This window comes from Bubalus kerabau, chromosome 6 (genome assembly GCF_029407905.1).
Source record: "Bubalus kerabau isolate K-KA32 ecotype Philippines breed swamp buffalo chromosome 6, PCC_UOA_SB_1v2, whole genome shotgun sequence".
Lineage (NCBI taxonomy): Eukaryota > Metazoa > Chordata > Mammalia > Artiodactyla > Bovidae > Bubalus > Bubalus kerabau.
The window spans coordinates 19,554,411-19,576,592 of record NC_073629.1 but is presented as its reverse complement, the minus strand read 5'-3'; positions in this window follow the sequence as shown (position 1 = coordinate 19,576,592).

Genomic DNA, 22,182 nt, shown 5'->3' with positions numbered 1-22,182 from the left:
GTTGGATCCCTGGGTTGGGAAGATCTCCTGGAGAAGGGAATGGCTACCCACTCCAGTATTCTTGTCTGGAGAATCCCATGGACAGAGGAGCCTGGGGTCTACAGTCCATGGGGTTGCAAAAAGTTGGACACGACTGAGTGACTATCACTGCTATTTTCAACGAGTGGTAAGGTGAGGGCGGGGGGAGGGGACGCAGTTCGTAGTCCTGATTAGCCTCAGTCTTTCAGTGAGCCTGCAATCCTAGACCGTGAACTCTGCACGCACTTCTCAGTTCCTTCCTACCTTCCTTCAGGTGGGACAGGGTGGCTGGAGTAGGCTCAAGTTTAGTATTTCCTTCTCTTAACTGAGGAAGGCTAGAGTCAGCTAGAGATGGGTATTTCCCCTTCCCTCAGGTCAGTTAGGCTCTGAAAAAACCCAGAAAACTCTGGTTTAATAGTTTTTTTCTGAGAACAGACCTTGTTAAGAAAAACAGAATACTCTGGAATATTTCATAATGGTTCTGTTTCTCTTCCCCCTGCCAGAAGCACTTTGGGATTTTTCTCCAATATTCACTGTGAGAACCTGGTGGAACTTCAGGAGTTTTAGACTTTTTAGAAGTATTGGGGCCTCCTTGGAGTTTCTGTCTCTCAGATTTGCCCACATTGAGCCTCCAGGAGTTTGTCAGTTACAGTTCAGATTTTCCTACTCTGACACTGATTATTATGGACTTTTCTGTTGTAGTCAGTTGTGATTCTCTATATTCTCCTATTGACCTATCCAATTTGGGGGGCAGTGGTTTTCCCTGTGACCTGACTTCTCCCATGGATCTAAGAAACACTGTTGATTTTTCAGTTAGTTTGGCTTTTTAGTTGTTAAGATGAACTGGTGACTTCCAAGCTTCTTACACAGCAGACTGTGAGAGTGAAAGTGTTAATTTCTCAGTCGCATCCAACTCTTTGCATCCCTATGAACTGTATCCCACCAGGCTCCTCTGTCCATGGGATTTCCCGTAGGCAAGAATATTGGAGTGGGTTGCTATTTCCTTTTCCTAGAGATCTTCCCAACCCAGAGATCGAATCTGGGTCTCCCACATTGCAGGCAGATTCTTTACCGTCTGAGCTACCAGGGAAGACACATGCCAGATTGGAAATTCATAATTGTAGATTTTATGCTGAGTTTGAGAGGCCTGTGGTACATCCAAGTGGGGTTGTTACTACATTGATAGTAACTGAATGGGAAAGGAGAACTTTATGTGGGAAAAGAAGAGGGCCTAGGCAATATCCTTAAGAAAGATCAACATTTAAAGAAGAAGAGGAGATGCCAACAAGGGATAATATGAATAAACCTGAGAGGTAGGAAGAAAATCAGAAGAATTTGACCTTGTGTAACCCAAAGGGAGAATGTTTTATAAAAGGAATAGCCAACAATAGTGAATCCTGCTGAAAGGTAAATACATTAAAGGCTAAAAATTATTTATTGGAGGGAGCTTTTTGGTAGGTTAATGGTTCAGTTCAGTTCAGTTCAGTCACTCAGTCTTGTCCAACTCTTTGTGACCCCATGAATTGCAGCATGCCAGGCCTCCCTGTCCATCACCATCTCCTGGAGTTCACTCAAACTCTCGTCCATTGAGTCGGTGATGCCATCCAGCCATCTCATCCTCTGCCTTCCCCTTCTCCTCCTGCCCCCAGTCCCTCCCAGCATCAGAGTCTTTTCCAATGAGTCAACTCTTCGCATGAGGTGGCCAAAGTACTGGAGTTTCAGCTTTAGCATCATTCCTTCTAAAGAAATCCCAGGGCTGATCTCCTTCAGAATGGACTGGTTGGATCTCCTTGCAGTCCAAGGGACTCTCAAGAGTCTTCTTAATGGTAGGTGAAAGCATTTTTGGTAGAGTGGTGTGGGTGTAATATAGACCAGGAAGAGTTGAGAAGGAGGAGGTGAGGAATGAAACATGGATCTGAGGGAGTATTTTTTTCTTCTAATAGGAAGACTTAAGCACATAAACATTGATGGAAATGAATGGAATGAGCTGGTACAGGGAGTGATGGGAAGACAATATAGAAAAGAGTGGATGACTGTTGGAATGGAATCTCTTAGAAGTTAGGGAGGAGCTGAGAACCAAAACACAGGAGGAGGGATTAACCTCAGAGGGGAAGAGAGATATATCTGGACTATTTTAAAAGGAGAAAGACAGAAAAAAATCAGTGTGGGTTATGTATTATGTCATTTAGTCATTACAAAACTCTCTAGGGGTGGATATTGTTTTCCCCAACTTTTAAGTTACCCTGGAAAGTTGAATAACTTGCTCAAAGTCACAAAGGAGAACCTAGGTTGCTTTGAACTCAAACTATGATGCTCATTTGCCTGTGGTATAAGCTTAAGTTCCCCATAGGAAGTGCCCTGAAAGTGATTAAAATTTAGTTATGCCTTTGATTAATGACTTGATAAGCTAGAATGGAAAGAACTTTTACTGACATAAATATGCGGTGTCATTTGGTAGAGATTGAGTAAGAGAGGCTGCCTTTAATTAATGTTTGACCAACTCGGTACCAAAGGTCTGACTTTTATTCTTGAGCAAGACTTTGCTAGAATGAACAATCTTGCTTCTGCTTCTGCATATGGCTAAGAAATACCAACATGTATATTTTATATAATTAGCTCCTTTATTCCTAACAATCCTGCCACTTGGATATAATTGGGTCTATATTACAAATGAGAATACTGAAGCTCAAAGAGATCAAGGAGCTTACCAAGGCCACAGAGGAGGTGATGAAGTAAGAGCTGAAGCCAAGTCTTTCTGAGTCCAAAGCTCTTGCTCTTTCAACAAAGAGTTACTTCATGTAGCTTGAGGGTAGGGAGGGACCTGCTGGTTTTGTAATAACCCCTGGCATATAACTGGTCCACCAGGATTTTGTCTTTCTCTTTTCAGTTACTTAAACTTATGTTGAGCAAAAGTTGTAAGGCTAATAATAGTCAATATTTATATAATGTGAAGTATTGTTCTTAATAATGTAATCTTAGAGCAACCCAACGAGGTAGGTTCTATTATAGTCTACGTTTTACACAGGAGAAAACTGAGGCACAGAGAGGTTGAATAACTTGCTCATGGTTACAGAGCCTATAAGCAGCAAAGCCAGAATTTGAACCCAGAAAAAGTGTGGACTCTAACTAATGAATTGCCTTGCAGGCTGGTTGGTCTCTAATGAGGAGAGTGGACGTCCCAAGTGGTGCTAGTGGTAAGGAATCAGCCTGCCAGTGCAGAAGATGCAAGAGACACAGGTTCGATCCCTGGGTCGGGAAGATCCCCTGGAGTTCAGTTCAGTTCAGTTCAGTCACTCAGTTGTGTCTGACTCTTTGTGACCCCATGAATTACAGCACGCCAGGCCTCCCTGTCCATCATTAACTCCTGGAGTTCACTCAAACTCACATCCATTGAGTCGGTGATGCCATCCAGCCATCTCATCCTCTGTCGTCCCCTTCTCCTCCTGCCCCCAATCCCTCCCAGCATCAGAGTCTTTGCCAATGAGTCAACTCTTCACATGAGGTGGCCAAAGTACTGGAGTTTCAGCTTTAGCATCATTCCTTCCAAAGAACACCCAGGACTGATCTCCTTTAGAATGGACTGGTTGGATCTCCTTGCAGTCCAAGGGACTCTCAAGAGTCTTCTCCAACATCACAGTTCAAAACCATCAATTCTTCGATGCTCAGCTTTCTTCACAGTCCAACTCTCACATCCATACATGACCACTGGAAAAACCATAGGCTTGACTGGACGGACCTTTATTGGCAAAGTAATGTCTCTGCTTTTGAATATGCTATCTAGGTTGGTCATAACTTTCCTTCCAAGGAGTAAGCATCTTTTAATTTCATGGCTGCAGTCACCATCTGCAGTGATTTTGGAGCCCCAAAAAATAAAGTCTGACACTGTTTCCACTCTTTCCCCATCTATTTCCCATGAAGTAATGGGACCAGATGCCATGATCTTCGTTTTCTGAATGTTGAGCTTTAAGCCAACTTTTTCACTCTCCTCTTTCACTTTCATCAAGAGGCTTTTTAGTTCCTCTTCACTTTCTGCCATATGGGTGGTGTCATCTGCATATCTGAGGTTATTGATATTTCCCCCAGCAATCTTGATTCCAGCTTGTGCTTCTTCCAGCCCAGCGTTTCTCACAATGTACTCTGCATATAAGTTAAATAAGCAGGGGGAAAATATATAGCCTTGACATACTCCTTTTCCTATTTGCGACCAGTCTGTTGTTCCACGTCCAGCTCTAACTGTTGCTTCCTGACCTGCATATAGGTTTCTCAAGAGGCAGGTCAGGTGGTCTGGTATTCCCATCTCTTTCAGAATTTTCCACAGTTTATTGTGATCCACACAGTCAAAGGCTTTGGCATAGTCAAGAAAGCAGAAATAGATGTTTTTCTGGAACTCTCTTGCTTTTTTGATGATCCAGCGGATGTTGGCAATTTGATCTCTGGTTCCTCTGCCTTTTCTAAAACCAGCTTGAACATCTGGAAGTTCACGGTTCATGTATTGCTGAAGCCTGGCTTGGAGAATTTTGAGCATTACTTTACTAGCGTGTGAGATGAGTACAATTGTGCGGTAGTTTGGGCATTCTTTGTCATTGCCTTTCTTTGGGATTGGAATGAAAACTGACCTTTTCCAGTCCTGTGACCACTGCTGAATTTTCCAAATTTCCAAGTGCTGGCATATTGAGTGCAGCACTTTCAGAGCATCATCTTCCAGGATTTGAAATAGCTCAACTGGAATTCCATTACCTCCACTAGCTTTGTTCATAGTGATGCTTTCTAAGGCCCACTTGACTTCACATTCCAGCATGTCTGGTTCTAGGTGAGTGATCACACCATCATGATTATCTTGGTTATGAAGATCTTTTTTGCATAGTTCTTCTATGTATTCTTGCCATCTCTTCTTAATAGCTTCTGTTAGATCCATAGCATTTCTGTCCTTTATCGAGCTCATCTTTACATGAAATGCTCCCTTGGTATCCCTAATTTTCTTGAAGAGATCTCTACTCTTTCCCATTCTGTTGTTTTCCTCTATTTCTTTGCATTGATCACTGAAGAAGGCTTTCTTATCTCTCCTTGCTATTCTTTGGAACTCTGCATTCAGATGCTTATATCTTTCCTTTTCTCCTTTGCCTTTCACTTCTCTTCTTTTCACAGCTATTTGTAAGGCCTCCCCAGACAGCCATTTTGCTTTTTTGCATTTCTTTTTTTTTTTTTTTTTAATTTTATTTTATTTTTAAACTTTACATAACTGTATTAGATTTGCCAAATATCAAAATGAATCCGCCACAGGTATACATGTGTTCCCCATCCTGAACCCTCCTCCCTCCTCCCTCCCCATTCCATCCCTCTGGGTCGTCCCAGTGCACCAGCCCCAAGCATCCAGTATCGTGCATCGAACCTGGACTGGCAACTCATTTCATACATGATATTTACATGTTTCAATGCCATTCTCCCAAATCTTCCCACCCTCTCCCTCTCCCACAGAGACCATAAGACTGTTCTATACATCAGTGTCTCTTTTGCTGTCTCGTACACAGGGTTATTGTTACCATCTTTCTAAATTCCATATATATGCGTTAGTATACTGTATTGGTGTTTTTCTTTCTGGCTTACTTCACTCTGTATAATAGGCTCCAGTTTCATCCACCTCATTAGAACTGATTCAAATGTATTCTTTTTAATGGCTGAATAATACTCCATTGTGTATATGTACCACAGCTTTCTTATCCATTCATCTGCTGATGGACATCTAGGTTGCTTCCATGTCCTGGCTATTATAAACAGTGCTGCGATGAACATTGGGGTACTCGTGTCTCTTTCCCTTCTGGTTTTCTCAGTGTGTATGCCCAGCAGTGGGATTGCTGGATCATAAGGCATGTCTATTTCCAGTTTTTTAAGGAATCTCCACACTGTTCTCCATAGTGGCTGCACTAGTTTGCATTCCCACCAACAGTGTAAGAGGGTTCCCTTTTCTCCACACCCTCTCCAGCATTTATTACTTGTAGACTTTTGGATTGCAGCCATTCTGACTGGCGTGAAATGGTACCTCATAGTGGTTTTGATTTGCATTTCTCTGATAATGAGTGATGTTGAGCATCTTTTCATGTGTTTGTTAGCCATCTTTATGTCTTCTTTGGAGAAATGTCTATTTAGTTCTTTGGCCCATTTTTTGATTGGGTCATTTATTTTTCTGGAGTTGAGCTGTAGGAGTTGCTTGTATATTCTCGAGATTAGTTGTTTGTCAGTTGCTTCATTTGCTATTATCTTCTCCCATTCTGAAGGCTGTCTTTTCACCTTGCTAATAGTTTCCTTTGATGTGCAGAAGCTTTTAAGGTTAATTAGGTCCCATTTGTTTATTTTTGCTTTTATTTCCAATATTCTGGGAGGTGGGTCATAGAGGATCCTGCTGTGATGTATGTCAGAGAGTGTTTTGCCTATGTTCTCCTCTAGGAGTTTTATAGTTTCTGGTCTTACGTTTAGATCTTTAATCCATTTTGAGTTTATTTTTGTGTATGGTGTTAGAAAGTGTTCTAGTTTCATTCTTTTACAAGTGGTTGACCAGAGTTCCCAGCACCACTTGTTAAAGAGATTGTCTTTAATCCATTGTATATTCTTGCCTCCTTTGTCGAAGATAAGGTGTCCATATGTGCGTGGATTTATCTCTGGGCTTTCTATTTTGTTCCATTGATCTATATTTCTGTCTTTGTGCCAGTACCATACTGTCTTGATAACTGTGGCTTTGTAGTAGAGCCTGAAGTCAGGTAGGTTGATTCCTCCAGTTCCATTCTTCTTTCTCAAGATCGCTTTGGCTATTCGAGGTTTTTTGTTTTTCCATACAAATTGTGAAATTATTTGTTCTAGCTCTGTGAAGAATGCTGTTGGTAGCTTGATAGGGATTGCATTGAATCTATAGATTGCTTTGGGTAGTATACTCATTTTCACTACATTGATTCTTCCAATCCATGAACATGGTATATTTCTCCATCTGTTAGTGTCCTCTTTGATTTCTTTCACCAGTGTTTTATAGTTTTCTATATATAGGTCTTTAGATTCTTTAGGTAGATATATTCCTAAGTATTTTATTCTTTCCGTTGCAATGGTGAATGGAATTGTTTCCTTAATTTCTCTTTCTGTTTTCTCATTATTAGTGTATAGGAATGCAAGGGATTTCTGTGTGTTGATTTTATATCCTGCAACTTTACTATAGTCATTGATTAGTTCTAGTAATTTTCTGGTGGAGTCTTTAGGGTTTTCTATGTAGAGGATCATGTCATCTGCAAACAGTGAGAGCTTTACTTCTTCTTTTCCAATTTGGATTCCTTTTATTTCTTTTTCTGCTCTGATTGCTGTGGCCAAAACTTCCAAAACTATGTTGAATAGTAATGGTGAAAGTGGGCACCCTTGTCTTGTTCCTGACTTTAGAGGAAATGCTTTCAATTTTTCACCATTGAGGATAATGTTTGCTGTGGGTTTGTCATATATAGCTTTGATTATGTTGAGGTAGGTTCCTTCTATTCCTGCTTTCTGGAGAGTTTTGATCATAAATGGATGTTGAATTTTGTCAAAGGCTTTCTCTGCATCTATTGAGATAATCATATGGTTTTTATTTTTCAATTTGTTAATGTGGTGTATTACATTGATTGATTTGCGGATATTGAAGAATCCTTGCATCCCTGGGATAAAGCCCACTTGGTCATGGTGTATGATCTTTTTAATGTGTTGTTGGATTCTGATTGCTAGAATTTTGTTAAGGATTTTTGCATCTATGTTCATCAGTGATATTGGCCTGTAGTTTTCTTTTTTTGTGGGATCTTTGTCAGGTTTTGGTATTAGGGTGATGGTGGCCTCATAGAATGAGTTTGGAAGTTTACCATCCTCTGCAATTTTCTGGAAGAGTTTGAGCAGGATAGGTGTTAGCTCTTCTCTAAATTTTTGGTAGAATTCAGCTGTGAAGCCGTCTGGACCTGGGCTTTTGTTTGCTGGAAGATTTTTGATTACAGTTTCAATTTCTGTGCTTGTGATGGGTCTGTTAAGATTTTCTATTTCTTCCTGATCGAGTTTTGGAAAGTTGTACTTTTCTAAGAATTTGTCCATTTCTTCCACGTTGTCCATTTTATTGGCATATAATTGTTGATAGTAGTCTCTTATGATCCTTTGTATTTCTGTGTTGTCTGTTGTGATCTCTCCATTTTCATTTCTAATTTTATTGATTTGATTTTTCTCCCTTTGTTTCTTGATGAGTCTGGCTAATGGTTTGTCAATTTTATTTATCCTTTCAAAGAACCAGCTTTTGGTTTTGTTGATTTTTGCTATGGTCTCTTTTGTTTCTTTTGCATTTATTTCTGCTCTAATTTTTAAGATTTCTTTCCTTCTACTAACCCTGGGGTTCTTCATTTCTTCCTTTTCTAGTTGCTTTAGGTGTAGAGTTAGGTTATTTATTTGACTTTTTTCTTGTTTCTTGAGGTGTGCCTGTATTGCTATGAACTTTCCCCTTAGGACTGCTTTTACCGTGTCCCACAGGTTTTGGGTTGTTGTGTTTTCATTTTCATTCGTTTCTATGCAAATTTTGATTTCTTTTTTGATTTCTTCTGTGATTTGTTGGTTATTCAGCAGCGTGTTGTTCAGCCTCCATATGTTGGATTTTTTAATAGTTTTTCTCCTGTAATTGAGATCTAATCTTACTGCATTGTGGTCAGAAAAGATGCTTGGAATGATTTCTATTTTTTTGAATTTACCAAGGCTAGCTTTATGGCCCAGGATGTGATCTATCCTGGAGAAGGTTCCATGTGCACTTGAGAAGAAGGTGAAATTCATTGTTTTGGGATGAAATGTCCTATAGATATCAATTAGGTCTAACTGGTCTATTGTATCATTTAAAGTTTGTGTTTCCTTGTTAATTTTCTGTTTAGTTGATCTATCCATAGGTGTGAGTGGGGTATTAAAGTCTCCCACTATTATTGTGTTATTGTTAATTTCTTCTTTCATACTTGTTAGCATTTGTCTTACATACTGCGGTGCTCCCGTGTTGGGTGCATATATATTTATAATTGTTATATCTTCTTCTTGGATTGATCCTTTGATCATTATGTAGTGACCATCTTTGTCTCTTTTCACAGTCTTTGTTTTAAAGTCTATTTTATCTGATATGAGTATTGCTACTCCTGCTTTCTTTTGGTCCCTATTCGCATGGAAAATCTTTTTCCAGCCCTTCACTTTCAGTCTGTATGTGTCCCCTGTTTTGAGGTGGGTCTCTTGTAGACAACATATGCAGGGGTCTTGTTTTTGTATCCATTCAGCTAGTCTTTGTCTTTTGGTTGGGGCATTCAACCCATTTACGTTTAAGGTAATTACTGATAAGTATGACCCCGTTGCCATTTACTTTATTGTTTTGGGTTCGAATTTATACACAATTTTTGTGTTTCCTGTCTAGAGAATATCCTTTAGTATTTGTTGGAGAGCTGGTTTGGTGGTGCAGAATTCTCTCAGCTTTTGCTTGTCTGAAAAGCTTTTGATTTCTCCTTCATACTTGAATGAGATCCTTGCTGGGTACAATAATCTGGGCTGTAGATTATTTTCTTTCATCATTTTAAGTATGTCTTGCCATTCCCTCCTGGCTTGAAGAGTTTCTATTGAAAGATCAGCTGTTATCCTTATGGGAATTCCCTTGTGTGTTATTTGTTGTTTTTCCCTTGCTGCTTTTAATATTTGTTCTTTGTGTTTGATCTTTGTTAATTTGATTACTATGTGTCTTGGGGTGTTTCGCCTTGGGTTTATCCTATTTGGGACTCTCTGGGTTTCTTGGACTTGGGTGATTATTTCCTTCCCCATTTTAGGGAAGTTTTCAACTATTATCTCCTCAAGTATTTTCTCATGGTCTTTCTTTTTGTCTTCTTCTTCTGGGACCCCTATGATTCGAATGTTGTAGCGTTTAATATTGTCCTGGAGGTCTCTGAGATTGTCCTCATTTCTTTTAATTCGTTTTTCTTTTATCCTCTCTGATTCATTTATTTCTACCATTCTATCTTCTAATTCACTAATCCTATCTTCTGCCTCTGTTATTCTACTATTTGTTGCCTCCAGAGTGTTTTTAATTTCACTTACTGCATTATTCATTATATATTGACTCTTTTTTATTTCTTCTAAGTCCTTGTTAAACCTTTCTTGCATCTTCTCAATCCTTGCCTCCAGGCTATTTATCTGTGATTCCATTTTAATTTCAAGATTTTGGATCAATTTCACTATCATTATTCGGAATTCTTTATCAGGTAGATTCCCTATCTCTTCTTCTTTGGTTTGGTTTGGTGGGCATTTATCCTGTTCCTTTATCTGCTGGCTATTCCTCTGTCTCTTCATCTTGTTTAAATTGCTGAGTTTGGGGTGTCCTTTCTGTATTCTGGCAGTTTGTGGAGTTCTCTTTATTGTGGCGTTTCCTCGCTGTGTGTGGGTTTGTACAGGTGGCTTGTCAAGGTTTCCTGGTTAGGGAAGCTTGTGTCGATGTTCTGGTGGATGGAGCTGTATTTCTTCTCTCTGGAGTGTAATGAAATGTCCAGTAATGAGTTATGAGATGTCTATGGTTTTGGGGTGACTTTGGGCAGCCTGTATCTTGAAGCTCAGGGCTGTGTTCCTTTGTTGCTGGAGAATTTGCTTGTTATGTCTTTCCCTGGAACTTGTTGGCCCTTGTGTGGTGCTTGGTTTCAGTGTCGGTATGGAGGCGTTTGATGAGCTCCTGTCAATTAATGTTCCTTGGAGTCAGGAGTTCCCTGGAGTCAGGGATTGGACTTAAGCCTCCTACTTCCAGTTATCGGTCTTAATTTTACAGTAGTTTCAAAACTTCTCCTTCTATACAGCACCACTGATAAAACATCTACGTTAAAGATGAAAAGTTTCTCTACTGTGAGGGTCACTCAGAGAGGTTCACAGCGTTACATGGAGAAGAGAAGAGGGAGGAGGGAGTTAGAGGTGACCCAAATGAGATGAGGTGGAATCAATAGTGGAGAGAGTGGGCTAGCCAGTAGTCACTTCCTTATGTGCACTCCACAACTGGACCACTCAGAGATGTTCACGGAGTTATACAGGGAAGAGAAGAAGGAGGCAGGAGACAGAGGTGGCCAGAAGGATAAAAGGGGGAAATGAAAAGGCGGGAGACAGATCCAGCCAGTAATCAGTTCCTTAAGTGTTCTCCACCGTCTGGAACACACAGAAATTCAGAGTTGGGTAGAGTAGAGAGGGGTTAGGGAGGAGATACAGGTGACCTGGTGGAGAAAATGGAGAGTCCAAAGGGAGAGAGAGCAGTCAAGCCAGTAATCTCGTACACTAGTGAAAAATGGGTCCTGAAGATTGGGTTCTTAAAGGTACAAAATTGGTAACAAATACATAAAAACAAAAATTAGAAATTAGAGTAGAGTTTGGAATTTCAAAAATGCGATGTTAATGAAAAGGAGAAGGAAAAGAAAGAGAGAAAAAACGAACAAAGAAAAACAAACAAGGTCGTGAAAGTAATAAAGAAACTACAGGTACAAAATTGATAACTAATACCAAACAGCAAAAATTAAAAATCCAGAGTAGAGTTTGGAATTTCAAAAATACAACGTTAAAAAAAAAAAAAAAAAAAAAAAAGAAGAAGAAGAAAAATAAAGAGAGAAAACAAACAAACCAACAAAAACAATGTCGCAAAAATTATAAAGAAAATACAGGTACAAAATTGATATCAAATACCAAAAAGCATAAATTAAAAATCTTGAGTAGAGTTTGGAATTGCAGATATACGATGTTATATAAAAGAAGAAGGGAAAGAAACAGAGGAAAAAAAAAAAAAAAAGTCACAGCAATTATGAAAAAAACTATAGGTACAAAATTGATAACATATATCAAATGGCTAAAATTAAAAATCTAGAGTAGAGTTTGGAATTTCAAAAATGCAATGTTAAAGAAAAGAAGAAAAAGAAAAAAAAAACAAAAAAAAAACCACGGTCAAAAAATTATAAAATATATATATGAAGTTTGCTGAAGAAGAAAAAAAAAAATAGGGTCTTTTTTTTTTTTTTTTTGCAAAGTAATAGTTATAAAAGTGAAAATTAAAGGACAATAGAGGACTTAAAAATTTTTTTTTTAATTAATTAAAAAAAAAAAAAAAAAAAAAAGAAAGAAAGAAAGATTGATCGTAAAAATAGTAAAAATATATCTAGGTCTTTCTCTGGTTTTGTTGTGAGTATTGTGGGTTCAGTTCATTTTTGGCAGTTCCTTAGTCCGACTTATATTTCTCAAGATCTATAGGCCCCTTCCTATGTAATCCGTAGTAACCACAGGGTTTTAATCTATGGCCTGTAGCTTCCAAGGCGTTTCCCTCTGTTAGAGCTTCTTCTGTTTGCTGGTCTCTTCAGTGTCTGGTTCCCGCCCTGACACAAAGGGGACGGTGGAGGACCCTATTTTTTTTTTTTTTTTTTTTTTTTTTTTAATTTAGGCTCACTTGTTCAGCCGCGCTGTGGGGAGGGAGGGAGGGATGCTGCAAACAGATAACACTGGCGTGCGCTCGAAGTGCCTCGGCCACACTGGGTCTGCCCCCGCTCACGGCGCGTGTAACCTCCCTGCCCACACTGCTTGGGCTCTAGGTTGTTCCGCCGGGAACAATCAGAGGCCGGCCCTGGACTGAGCTCTCAGGTCCAAGCCGCTCAGGTTCAGGCACTCGGGTAGTCCTCAGAGGCGCAGACTCGGTTGGGCCTGCGTTTTGTGTTCTTCCCAGGTCGAGCAGCTCAGGCGATGAGGTGCTTGGCGGGCGCCAATGCTGCGACTTATCGCCTCCCCGCCACTCGGTTATCTGGGTGTAAAACCGGCGCACCTTCTCAGGCAGATGTTGACCGTCCAGACCCCCAAGAAGTTTTAGTTAGCAAAGAAGCCTGCTTACATTTTTATAGATAGTGTCTCTCTGGGGCTGCGATTGCCCCCTTCCGGCTCTGGTTGCCTGTCACCGGAGGGGGAGGTCTGCAGCCGGCTATCTCTGTTCAGTCCTTTGTTCTGTGCGCGGGCCTGGCGGTGTCTTAGGTTAGGGCTGGCTTTTCGCGTGGTAGATATCCCACAGTCTGGTTTGCTAGCCCAAATTATTTCGCTCAGATAGCGCTCAGGACATTCGGCCCGATTCTTACTCTAAGGGACACAGCCCGTGCCGCACTTCCCTGCCCAGCCCCCGCTTGCTAACGCCGTGTGCAGGCGTCTGCGCTGCTTCTCCGCTGGGGGAGTTCCCGTAGGGCTCACAATCCGCGATTTTTAATTGTTTATTTTTTTTTTTTTTCCCCTCCCTTTTATGTTGCCCTCTGTGCTTCCAAAGCTCGGCACAGATTCGGCAGTGAGAGGGTTTCCTGGTGTTTGGAAACTTCTCTCTTTTTAAGACTCCCTTCCCGGGACGGAACTCCGTCCCTCCCTCTTTTGTCTCTTTTTTTGTCTTTTATATTTTTTCCTACCTCCTTTCGAAGAGTTGGGCTGCTTTTCTGGGTGCCTGATGTCCTCTGCCGGCATTCGGAAGTTGTTTTGTGGAATTTACTCGATGTTTAAATGCTCTTTTGATGAATTTGTGGGGGAGAAAGTGTTCTCCCCGTCCTACTCCTCCGCCATCTTGGCTCCTCCTCCCCTTTGCATTTCTTTTCCATGGGGATGGTCTTGATCCCTGTCTCCTGTACGTCATGAACTTCAGTCCATAGTTCATCAGGCACTCTATCTATCAGATCTAGTCCCTTAAATCTATTTCTCACTTCCACTGCATAATCATAAGGGATTTGATTTAGGTCATACCTGAATGATCTAGTGGTTTTCCCCACTTTCTTCAGTTTAAGTCTGAATTTGGCAATAAGGAGTTCATGGTGAACCACAGTCAGCTCCTGGTCTTGTTTTTGCTGACTGTATAGAGCTTCTCCATCTTTGGCTGCAAAGAATATAATCAATCTGATTTTGGTGTTAACCATCTGGTCAACTCCCCTGGAGTAGGAAGTGGCAATTACTACAGTATTCTTGCCTGGAAACTTCCATGGACAGAAGAGCCTGGTAGGCTACAGTCCATGGGGCCACAAAGAATCGGACATGACTGAGCACACATAGAAGGAAGAGAAAATTAGACTTGATTCTCAGATCTGTTTTTCTGACTTCTTCTCCATCTTAATTTGACTAGAGATATAAATTTTGGGATCAGACTTAGATATGAATCACATCTCTACCACTTAAAAAGTTGTGTGATCATGGACAAATTACTTAACTTCTCTGCCACTCAGTTTCTTCATCTGTGATATGGGTATGTGATATGAGTAATAATACTCAACTCAAAGAGTTGCTGTGAGGATTAAGTGAGACAAAGTATTTTAAGAGCTCAGCAGAATGTCTGGCCAGTAGAAATTGGGCAATAGGTGGTACCTATTCTTATCAATAAGTTATAAAGTTGACAGTAACAGGCAGGATTTGAGCTCAGTTCTACTTGACTCCAGAGCCCCCAAATTAAGTACTGTATCAAGTACCTTCCAAGCATTCTCATCACAGCCTTTGCAAGCCCCTCCCCTAGGCTTCTGGGGTGTTGTTAATGGACCGCTCAATCTTCTATCCACTTAAGCAGTTCCTTTGACCCTTCCTCTTGCTGTTCCCACTACGATGAGTAGTCAGTGATGAAAAGGCAGAACCAGACTGAGAGTTGGAGGCCAGTGAAGGAGGGATAAGAAGACAAAACATGGTTGATGAAGTGTAAGTGGAAGGCATAGGAGTGGCCAAGGTCACACACCTGACCCCCGTGTTGCTGACAGATCCCAGCAGGAAATGCGCAAAGCCGATGGGCTAATGGCAGGTCCAAGGAAGGATGTGGTTTAGACAAATGCTTCTATATAATGATTCGTTGCAACTGGGCTTCTTTTGAAAGTCTGCCACCCTAGCCCCCAGCCCCAACGGGTTAAGCTTGCTTAGATTTTGAAGGTGCATCTAATACTTCTATTTTCTGTCCATTTTAATCAGTCATTGAGTTCTGTTGCATTTTTATTTATTTATTTGGCTGTGTCAGGTCTTAGCTGTGGAGCACAGGTTCTTCACTGTAGAGAAGACCTTAGTATCCCAACCAGGGATTGAACCCTTGTCCTCTGCACTGGAAGGCAGATTGTTAACCACTAAACCACCAGGGAAGTCCTGAGTCCTGTTACATTTTTAAAAGACTTTTTGTGTGTGTGTTCTGGCCCCTCTATCTGCCATCTGAGAATGCCTGGAGCGGGTGGTGCTCCCTAGGAAGCTGCAGTCATGTAGAAGGTTCTAGATTTTACAGGGTGGTCTGAGAAAACACAGATTAGGAAGAATCTATGTTAAGGAAGGAAGTCAGAGTTGTTATCATGCAGAGGGTGGGTTTGCCCCAGTTGTAAAGCTGGAGCAGGCCGTAAATAAGAGCATAAACAAAGAAGTCAGAGATGGTGGAGATGGGAGATTGATGAGCCTAGAGGGTCAGGGCAAATGGTGGAGGTCTAATCACAGAAGGGGTGTAAACATCTGAAAGATTGCCATGTTGGAGGTGTTTGTATTACTTGGGGTGAGCCTGGCTGCTCAACATAGATTTCTCAAGCAGGTCCTCCAAAGTGCTGGTCATAGTAGAGGAAAGTGAACACCTGTGTGTGTGTGTGTGTGTGTGTCTGTGTGTGTGTTGGGAGGGTATCCAAAAAGGGTAGCCAAAGGAACACCCTGTAGAAGGAAATTTTCTTAGAAATCCTGTGTTTTATAATGATACTCTGTTTTAATATTTTAAAAAATTTAAATGACACCATTAAGTAAAGTGAGCACTCTAGAAGAGTGCTCCCTACTTAAGCTATGACATATTACAATTTTTTGATCATGCTGTGTGGCCAGCGGGATCTTAGTTCCCCAACCAGGTATCAAACTTGTGTCCCCTGCAGTGGAATCATGGAGTGCTAACCTCTGGGCCACTAGGAAAGTCCCTATGCTATAACTTGAAGAAACTTTGTCATTTACCTTCACCCAAAATCCCTGGCCATAGTGTGAAGAAGCACAGGTTAAGGGGATCCTTGAAAGTGAAAAGTGAAAGTATTAGTCACTCAGTTGTGTCTGACTCTTTGCGATGCCATGGACTATAGTCCATTGGGCTCCTCTGTCCATGGAATTTTTCAGGCAAGAATATTGGGTTGGGTAGCCATTTCCTCCTCCCTGGGATCTCCCCCACCCAGGGATCAAACTGGGGTCTCCCGAATTGTGGGCAGACTCTTTACCATCTGAGCCACCAGGGGATCCTTAACGGATCCTAATTACCTGCTGTTCATTGTATGTATACAATGTGAAGAGTGGCTTTTGAAGAATAAATTCTTCTTTAATTCCAATACCCATCCTCGATTTTGATGTCCTTCTATCTATGTGCATCCACCTCATTCTTACATTCTTGCCTCAAGTATACTAGCCTTGCTGCTGCTGCTAAGTCGCTGCAGTCATGTCCGACTTTGTGCGACCCCATAGACGGCAGCCCACCAGGCTCCCCTGTCCCTGGGATTCTCCAGGCAAGAACACTGGAGTGGGTTGCCATTTCCTTCTCCAATGCATGAAAGTGAAAAGTGAAAGTGAAGTTGCTCAGTCGTGTTCGACTCCGATTATTACAATATGCACTTAACACCTTAAAAAATAATATTAAGCTTTGATTATTAGCACAATACAGGTTTACTAAAGATAGGAAAGTTCTTTGAAATATTTTTTAGAAGCAGAGAATTTTATTAATTCTTTGTATCTCTACATGGACTCAAGTTCTAATGATGCAAAAGAACACATAAATATTCTCTTTCCCAGTTCCTGTTCCGCCAGCCATCCTGTTCTTTCTGGAAAGCATCCAGTTTCATCAGTTTCTTGTATATTCTTTTTGGATATGTTTTTTGCATATTTAAGTAGTTTTATGCATATATTCTCCCCTGTTATTTCTCCACAAATGGTCATTTAATAGACATATAGACAGATGCACATTGTTCGGTATTTTTTTGCTCTAATACTGTGTCTTGGAGACCATTCCACATCAGCACACTGAGATCTACTTCAGTTTTTCATGACAGTCTAGTGAGTGCTGCTGCTAAGTCACTTCAGTCGTGTCCGACTCTGTGTGACCCCGTAGATGGCAGCCCACCAGGCTCCCCCGTCCCTGGGATTCTCCAGGCAAGAACACTGGAGTGGATTGCCATTTCCTTCTCCAGTGCATAAAAGTGAAAAGTGAAAGTGAAGTCGCTCAGTTGGTGTCCAACCCTCAGCGACCCCATGGACTGCAGCCTACCAGGCTCCTCTGTCCATGGGATTTTCCAGACAGGAGCACCGGAGCGGGGTGCCATTGCCTTCTCCGGTGAGTAGTAGACTATTAATCAGCAGGTCTCTGGTCTCTCCCACATCTGCCATTTGTGTCACATCAACTGTGCGGAAATACCGCTCTCTTGCTCTCACACCTTGATCAATCCTACCAGCGACCCCAACCCCATTAGCGGTGAGGAGATCCATGCCCTGCTCCATCTGACAGCACTCCCGTCCCAGGTCACAGCCCCGCCAGGCTTCTCACTGTTCCTTCTTGCCTTTTCCTCGTTTTCTGTGTGCTCTTTTCTGCTCTTCCCAGCCTTCCTTGCCTCAAACGATCTTGCTCTCAGTCCTTTCTGGCCAAAGTGCTTCCTCCATGACACCCCTAGCCCTCAGAGCTAACCACCAAATCCGCCTGCAGTGCAGGAGACACAAGAGACGTAGGTTCGATCCCTGACTCCAGTATTCTTGCCTGGAAAACCCCATGGACAGAGGAGCCTGGTGGGCTACAGTCCAAAGGGTCGCAAACGGTGGGACATGACTGAGGGACTAAGCACACAGCACTCACACACTGTCTTGTTGCTGTGATATGAACAGTGCTTGCCCCACCAATCTGTAAACTCTGTAGGCCAGAGACCACATTTTCTTTGTCATTTACTATTTCCTGAAGTGCTTTAACGGAGAAGGCAATGGCACCCCACTCCAGGACTCTTGCTTGGAAAATCCCATGGACGGAGGAGCCTGTTAGGCTGCAATCCATGGGGTCGCTAAGAGTCGGACTCGACTGAACAACTTCACTTTCACTTTTCACTTTCATGCATTGGAGAAGGAAATGGCAACCCACTCCAGTGTTCTTGCCTGGAGAATCCCAGGGACGGAGGAGCCTGGTGGGCTGCCATCTATGGGGTTGCACAGAGTCGGACACGACTGAAGTGACTTAGCAGCAGCAGCAGAAGTGCTTTAAATCACATCGTTGAAAGGAAATTTCAATATTTGTAAAATTTGTAAGAAGGTCAAGAAACTGGGCTCTGTGTGCTGACTCATCCAGTATGGGGTAGGGCAGAACAGAGTCCTCCCTGCAGAGACCAAAGCTGAATCATCTCCCTCCTCCTTCTAGAAAAACAGGCTTGAGGCTAAGTGCTATTAATGTTCATCAGAGCCTTGATGGATGTGCCTAGAAGAGCTTGAAAGGAACAGACTGAACATTTGCAGGAAGAACCCACAATGCAAGGGCTAGTCATTGATTAGCTGCTGTGCATAATGTGACAAATAGGATTTTTACATTGAGCAGTCCAAGTTCTGTGTCTGGAGAGTTAATTGATATTATTTTTCCACTTTTGGTCAATCTTATTGAAAGGATGATGTAAAAACATTAAAACTTTAATAACAGGCTATTTTTACTTTTATATAACCTCTTCCAGACTTTGCCCTAAAAAAATATTGGATAGCTGCAGTCAGAGTGAACATACCGTTTTTCAGATAAATGGGAATTTTGGTGGGAAACAAGGTGACTTCATGTTCTATGGAGGTACCTTTCTCACCCAGACCTTATGACTCCATTATCTTGATCATCTCCCTCTCTTAGTTTTGGCCTCCCAGGTGGCTCAGTAGTAAACAAACAAACAAAACTCAATAATATGACTGCTAGTGCAGGAGACATAGGAAATGTAGGTTTGATCTCTGGGTTGGGAAGATCCCCTGAAGAAGGAAATGGTAACCCACTCCAGTATTCTTGCCTGGATAATCCCATGAACAGAGGAGCCTGGTGGGCTACAGTCCATGGGGTCGCAAAGAGTCAGGCACGAATAAGCACACAACACTCACTCACTCACACTCCTGGTTTTGGCGTGACATGTCAGAGCTCAATTTTTTCCCTTCCTCCTCTGTTCTCAGAGCGAGAGAAAGATAAGTAAGAATCCCCAGCCTGCTTTATCTTTTGTAAACTGGAATGTGACTGGAATGTGAGAGCTGGAGGAAAGTGGAACATTCTTAAGAACACATTTTCTGCTGATTACCTCCTTTTAAACAAGAGGCTCATCTCTGTCTCCCAAAGGAGTAGACATAACTCAGACCTTAGATTTGTGGAGTATTTAATGCAGTGACCTCACCCACCACACTTCTCATATCATTTAGTATTTTGCAGTTGTCGTTCACTTATCACTCCCTACCTTTCTGGTGCTACCTGTGTGTACTTTCTCACGTGATACCCTGCATTCTAGGCCTGCTGAACTATGCAGGGCCTCCCAGGTGTTTGGACGTTTCTTTGTGCTATCACTGCCATGTCTGGAGATGCAACAGAAGGAGTGGTTAAAACCTTAGATGGTCTAGATTCAAATTCTGTCTCTACCACTTACCAGTTTGGTATCCTGGTCAAACCACCTGTAAAGTAATAGCGCCTGCCTCATAAGTTGGGATGTGTATGTGTATATGTGTGTGTGTGTTTGTGTGTGCTTGGTCATGTCTGGCTCTTTGCAACCCCATGGACTGTAGCCCACCAGGCTCCTCTGTCCATGGGATTTCCCAGGCAAGAATACTGGAGTGGGTTGCCATTTCCTTCTTCAGGGGATCTTCCTGACCCAGGGATCACAATGAACTAATATTTATAAAGCATTTAGCAGTAGCAGTAGCAGTAGAACAGAGCCTGGGTTGTAGTAAGAATGTTATTATCCAAATTTCTTCTAGTCTTTGAAGACCGGATAAGATCCTACCTCTTATACAAAACCTTCTCTGACTACTCTTACCGAGCCTACAATGATCTCCTACTCCTTTGAATATTATAACATGTGTGATATTTAATTTGCTGAAACAGCACCTTGATACAGCTGCAGAATAAAAAGGAAGGAAGAGGAAGGAAGGAAGGAAGGAAGGAAGAAAGAAAGAAGAACAATATCTGAATTCAAATCTTGACACTGTAACTTACTGTAGGACTCTGAGGGAGTTACTCGAGTCTTGATTTTTCCATCTGTAAAATGGCTATTTAATACCTTAACAGGGTTATTATGAGGGCTAAGTAAGATACTGCTTGAGAAGTATCTCATACACATCTTGACTCATGGTAGACCCTCAATAAATAAACATACTCTTTTAAAAAATATTATTTAGAATTTTGTTTCCCAGATTATAAAAGTAGAATTGTTGTAGAAAATTTAGATAACATAGCAGGGTATAGAGAGGAAAGTTAAAATAACCTCATAAACTTCTTTCTGGAGACAACAATTTCCCTAGCCAATAACTCCTACCTTGGAAATTAAAACACAGGTGGGTATATTTCCTTTGGTCTTTTTCTGTGAGTGTGTGCTGATAGACATATGTTAAAAAGGGAAGAATCCCATTATACACCAGTTTTACTGTCTGCTTTACTTTACATAGGCAATTCTCCAACTTATTTAGTATTCTTCAGTCATAGTTTTCCTGAGTCATATCATGTTCCATGTATATCTATACTTATTTAACCAAAACTGTATTGCTGGATGTGGAGGTTATATTGGGGTTTTAACTAAAGAATGCTGCATTATATACCTTTGCATATGAATTTTTGTCACTATCTTTGATTACTTTGTTATGAGAAATGGTTAAGAATAGAAATATTGGATCTAAGAAAACACATCAGAGGATCCTGGTGCCTTCTGCCAACTTTTGCCTCTTCTAGAATTTATATAAATTACACTTACCAAAAGTGACCAAGGGTGTCCATCACGTCTCACCTTTGCCAATCTTTAACTTTTTGTCTGTTTTATCTGTTTACTTTAACAGGATTATAATCTCCCTGAGCAGGCCATGCTGCTTCTTTGTATCTACCACAGAACATTGCCTGGTGTTGTTCATATAGTAGCCCTCATAAATGTTTGCCAAATGACTGCATTTCTATTCACAACTATTCCTCTGTGGTTAAAGAGCCAGAGAAGGTACCGAAACAATCACTTTCCGATTGGTCAGATTGAGAGAGAGGTTTATATACTTGCCCTTGGTCTCCCACTGAGATGAGTAGAAAAGTATGAAATCACAGGTAATTGGCTCACAATCAAGGGCTAAGAGAGAGAACATGAGGTGGTTTTCAGGGTCAGCTCTGCAGGGTGTTTGAAACTGGCTTTCTGTACTGCTATCCATTCTTCCTTCACAACTGGGTGTGGAGAGGGGCGGGATCTGCTTTTACAGCTTTGCTGTGTGGCAGAATGAGGGGAATTTTCCAGATAGTTCCTTCTGATGGCTGTTGGCACAATTGCAGCTTTGCCTCTGGGAGCCATTAGGCTGTGGCCCCGAAAGCCTGGATAGCTGTTTCAGCAGGTCAGATTGTGAGAGCCCTGTGTTTTTGTTGGCACGGAGAGCCATGTAGGATTTCAAACCATGAATAGCCTTAAAATTTTCCCTGTCCTAGCTCCCTTAGTAGTGCTTTGAGTAGTGGGGCTAAAGTGAGGAAAACTGTTACTGTCCCTTTTCCCTTCCAGTCCTCCCCTCATAAACACACACCCCAAATATAGTGACCCAGATGATTTCCTGGCACTTTTCTGAATGCCAGAGTTTCTGAGGCTATCTTCTGCGAAGTATGCATTGCTTTAGAGATTTTTTTGAACCTACAAATCCACTGTGAAGATGAATGATACCTCCTCTCCCAGCCCCAGAGCCCTCTCTGCTGGCATAGTTCTCTTTTCGGGTAAAGAGGCTTAGAGTGTGAAAGCTTGCTATAGATTGGGGGACATCTAAGCCCATAATATCTCTGTGCTGGTTTCACCTGCCCATTTGCAAACTGAACACGTTTTATAATGCCCAGTAAACAGTTGCTCCCAGAGGCAAGTGGTATAAACTGAAAGGGTAAATCCAGGCTGATACACATTCTCACGGAGAGTTTGCTTTGCTGGGAAGGGCCCATGTGCTTCTCTATTCCCTGTAGCTCTCAGT